Below are 5,104 nucleotides of genomic sequence, written 5' to 3'. Positions count from 1 at the left end.
TTTTTCTCTCTTTCCAGGCTAAGCCGCCACTCTCCTTGTACAAAATAATACAGAATAATCAATAATGAATAAAAATTCAGCAATTAAGTCTTTTAATAATCTCTTCTCTCATAATTGTCTTCTAAGTCCCTGAACTAATTATAAATAATAAATTAGTCTTGGACATAGTTTCTAGGTGCCACATTTGGTCCAAACTGCTACTCTCTCTTGTTTCATATGTCATCCGCATTCCATAGTCCCAAAATGTCTTTATCTACTTCATTAATACCTGAAATCATGCTAATCACATCGGTTAGCTCAATTACATAAAAGTAGAGTAAAAACATAAGAAATTAGGAACTCTGTTCTCTAAACTTAGCTAAAATATGGATAAGTTATGGTGCTTAGGCATATAAATACACCCAAGATCACCAACTCAGCCATAATGGCGTATTAGGGGCATGTAAATTTAATAACTACTTCCCACAGTTTCAGTTACAAAATCAGGACTGTCAAATACTATCATTCAGTCTCAGTAATAGAACTCAGATAGTTCTACAGAATTCAGGACTGTCAGATATAGTCAACTCAAAATAGTACAGAACTCAGTTAGTTCTATCAAATTCAGGACTGTCAGATACAACCACTCATGTCATCAGTTATATCAGTCATCAGAATTCAATTATCAGTTATGTTAGTTATCAGTAAATTCATGTTATCACGATCTCAGATATAGTTATGACGTATTCATGCATGTATTCTCACATTCGTATTAGTCAGTTAGCTAGTATTGTTCATGCATATAAACCCCATGCATTCAGCCTAGCTTCCATGCATAGTAGTATATTCAAAGTATTGACGTATTTGTGCTATGGTGTCTTATACCATAGGTTCAAAAGCACGAGCTCCAGAGAATTAGTAGCATTCCAGTCTCAGCAGTCAGAGTTCGCAGTGAGTCCTCATCTTTCGAGGACATGATCATTTATTTATTATCTCATTAATTAATTTATAAGTTGGAGTTAGTTGGGGACATGTCCCATCAACTCCTTATCCAGACAGTTATGTTTTAGAGGTTTTATAGACTACAGTATGTTCATACAGTATTCAATTTTAGGTATTCTATTATCCCATTTAGATGTTATATTTTATTAGTCATGCAGTTTTGAACCTTATGTCCTTTCAGCCTCTATTTCCACATTATATTTAGAACATTATACAGTGTACAGGTACAGATATCAGTCATGGGTTAGCTTGTGGTCCTTCGGGACCGTGAGCACCGTGTAGCATTTTGAGTACCAGATTCAAGGTGTTACATCATATACCCTCCCCTCAAGTTCAGGTCACTCCACCCACAAAAAGTTATTCATTTTGGTGGAGTACTGTTTTTGGATGAATAAGAGGAAATTCTAGACAGATTAGATTTTATAGGGGTGAATTACTTAGAAAGAGATTCATAAGGCCATAGATTACCACTGTAGAGCTATTTTAGTTTTCTCTATTTTTCTGTGTTTATTAAAATAGAATATAGTTTGGATTGTACAACCCATTAGGTTTTTGGATTGTACAACCCATTATGTTTTCTTGGTCATTAAGTTTACTTGCTCATTATGTTTTTTTTGTATAAATGTACAACTGTAGCATATGGACAGGACCAACAGAAATATGAAAGAAATTTTTATACCTATGTTTTGCTCAAGTTTTCTCATGGTATCTGAGAATCCTTAAAAAGTAATACTCCCCCCGTTTCAAAAAAGAATTACCTACTTTGACTTGGCATAAAGTTTAAGAAAATAAAGAAGACTATTGAATATTATGGCCTTAAATTAAAGTTATATCAAATGTACCAAAATGCCCTTTAATCTTATGATCCTAAATATGTCATGTGGAAAGTTAAAATTAAAGTATTGCCAAAAAGGGAAAGGGGTCATTCTTTTTTAAACGGACTAAAAAGAAAAGTAGGTCATTCTTTTTGAAACAGAGGGAGTAAAATTATTTTTGATAATCAATTCTAGGTCTTTCTTTGAACATGAGTACTTACCCTTTTAATTTTCTTCATCAACACTTGGTATAGAATAAAATTCTGGCACAACAGCTTCTTTCCTGGTAGACTCTTGTTGTTCTTATTTTTTTATCTACTTCTAATAACCCTGGGATGATATTAGTGAATGTAACCTTTGATGGTTCTTTCTATGAAAACTGGCACAAGGGAGTGCTCATATCCCTTTCGGCTAAAAACAAACTTAAATTTATCAATGGAAATTACAAGTGGACAGCTGAAGATTCACCTCTATTTGATCAGTGAAAGAGATGGAATGACATGGTTATTGCTTGGTTGATGAATCCCTTAGCAGGTATATCTTTGAAAGTGTGGTCTATTCACTAATAGCCTGGGAGTTTGGACTGATCTTGAGAATCGCTATGGACAGGCAGATGAAGTAAGGCCTTTCGACTGCAAAGGGAGCTCAATAACATCAGCCAAGGTACTAACAATGTAGGAAGCTATTTTACCAAACTTAAAAGAATTTGGGTCCAATTGAAACTCCTAAATACTTTTATGATATGTAAATGCACTTGTGGCTGGGGAGCCAAAACTCATAACATTAAAATGGATGAAGGCAAATAACTAATACAATTTTTAATAGGTCTTAATGATGAGTTTACAAGCGTGAGAGGAAACATACTTATGATTAAGCCTCTTCCTAGTACTGCCTGAGCCTATTCTATCATCTTACACGAAGAATCATAAAGGAAAGTACATTCTAATCATAGTCTAATTACTGACTCTTCTACTTTTATGACTGTAATACCCTGCAATGCTTCTTAATACAATTCAGCATAAGAGGCCTAAGACCTGAAAATTTAGTTAAGTGTCAGAGGCTAAGTCTCACTTTTGGCCTCTAAACATTGATAGTTTTAAAGGTGACCTTCCCGACCCCGAGATGTATGTTTTTAAGTTTATTTATGATCATGGTGTAAGTAGCATGTCTCGAGTGAGTTTTAGATTTTTTGGATGAGATTTGAGGCTCATTTGAATGTTCAAAATAGCAAGTCGATGCAATAAGGTCGCGTTCAGTAATGCGTTGACAATCATCGCGATGCGTCTCCTATCACGTCGGGTTAAACGATGAGGCGTGTGCCAATCATGTCACTGGGCTATTTTTTAGCTCATTAAATCCCGAGTCCAGGAGGGTATTTCAGTATTTTTCCCTTACTTTAACACGGGATTTAGATCCCAAAATAGCATTATTGCCTCATTTTTCACAATACTCTTAAAATTAAAACCATTCTGTCTCAAGAACAAACCCTAGCCCTTCAATATTCAAGTTCAATTCTCAAGAAATTCGCCAAGAACTCCCAAAAATTCGTCAATTGAGGTATGTTAAATGTTCATCCATGGGCCTTTTCCACTAATGGAGTTCAAGAATCCAGTTTTCAAGTTGAAAAGTATGATCTTTATAGATTTTGTGAACTATGCCCATGAACTTTTATGAATCTTTAATTTCATATCATGATTACAAAAAAATTTTGTTGTTATTAAACCTTATACGTTTGAATGGTGTTGTTCACTGATTTAATCCTTATTTTGATGAGTTAATATCAAAATTATGTTGCTACTACATTCTTTAAAGACTATTCTCATATTTAAGCCATGCATTGCAAGTGTTTGATAAAATGCCTCAAAAAATGAGTTTTGAATATTGCTAACATGTTATGTTCCCAAAGTATTAATATGATTTTGTTAGTTTTACTATCGAGTCCTGGGGGTTATGAATACCCAAAAAACTTAGTTGATTACTTAGTCTCAGTGTTGTTAGAATAGTTTCATATATATACATTAGAGTACGTTTAATTCAGTCAGTATATCATGTCAAAGAGTTCAGTTCAGTTCAACAATTAGAGTCAGTTCAGTTGGGAGTAGGACTTAGCACCAAGCAAACCCAGGGATGGGGGATCACCTACCAGTTAAGGGTGTGACCTTTATCAGTCGTCCCTGTATTTTAGAACTACGTAGCTAGCATAGGTTTGCGATATTAACCTGCCAGTTAAGGGTTAACACATATCTCATTACGGCCCTTCCAGTTGAGGGTGACCCTTAGTCCTTTAGGACAATACTTTAGTGGATCCACACAGCCTTTGTTAGTACCCGTGGCACGGTACTTAGTACCAACTGGGGTAATAAGTTGGACCCCAATCTCTTATATTGAGGTATGTCAGTTAGATGATAGCTCTTATAGTCTCAGTCCAGTTTTCAGTTTAGAGTCCAGCATTCAATTTTTAGGTTTGCTTGATCACAGTATCTAGTTATCAGAATCTTAGTATTTTAGTTTATAGCTTTATCAGCATCATGTATTATGTTTGATCACACATTCTCAGCCCTTACAGCATCCATGCATCTTTATTCAGTATCACATGTTGTCTATATAGTCGGTTATTATTTCATACACATGAACCCATACATAGCAGCCTAACCTCATTTAGCATACTAGTACATTCAAAGTACTGACACATACTTGTTTTTTGCATATCATAGGTTTAGACACTCAGATTCCCGATCGCACCTAGATATCCCAGCGTACCTGCAATAGCAGCAGTGGTGAGTCCTCATATTCCAAGGACCATTATGTTTATTTCAGTATGTTCAGTTCGGTAGTCAGTTAGAGTTAGTTTGGAACTTGTCCCATCAACTCCATAGTCCGTTAGTAGAGGGTTTCAGATACTTTTCAGTTAGTTATTCGGTTATTAGTTATTATTTACAGTCTTACAGTATTATTTTCAGACAGACGATTTTAGTATTTTGATTCAGTATTGATTTTTGTATTTAAAAACTTATGGTATTATCATTTAAGTTCCACACATATTCTCTATTATTATATTCAGTGCTCAGAGTAGGTCACAACATGGGTTAGCTTGTGGTCACTTATAATCGCAAGCACCATATGGCACCTAGGGTGTACTTTCGGGGCATTACGAACTTTGTATCAGAGCTTAAGACTTTAAAGTTTCCTAGGGAGTCTAAAATCTACATTGAGTAGAGTCTTGTGCATGGGTGTGAAGCGTGCCACACTTATGGACAAGAAGCTACAAGACATTTTAGGAAAAGTCCCCTCTTTCATTATTTATGTCA

Source organism: Capsicum annuum, chromosome 6 (assembly GCF_002878395.1).
Source record: "Capsicum annuum cultivar UCD-10X-F1 chromosome 6, UCD10Xv1.1, whole genome shotgun sequence".
NCBI lineage: Eukaryota > Viridiplantae > Streptophyta > Magnoliopsida > Solanales > Solanaceae > Capsicum > Capsicum annuum.
Note: the sequence above shows the minus strand (reverse complement) of the source record.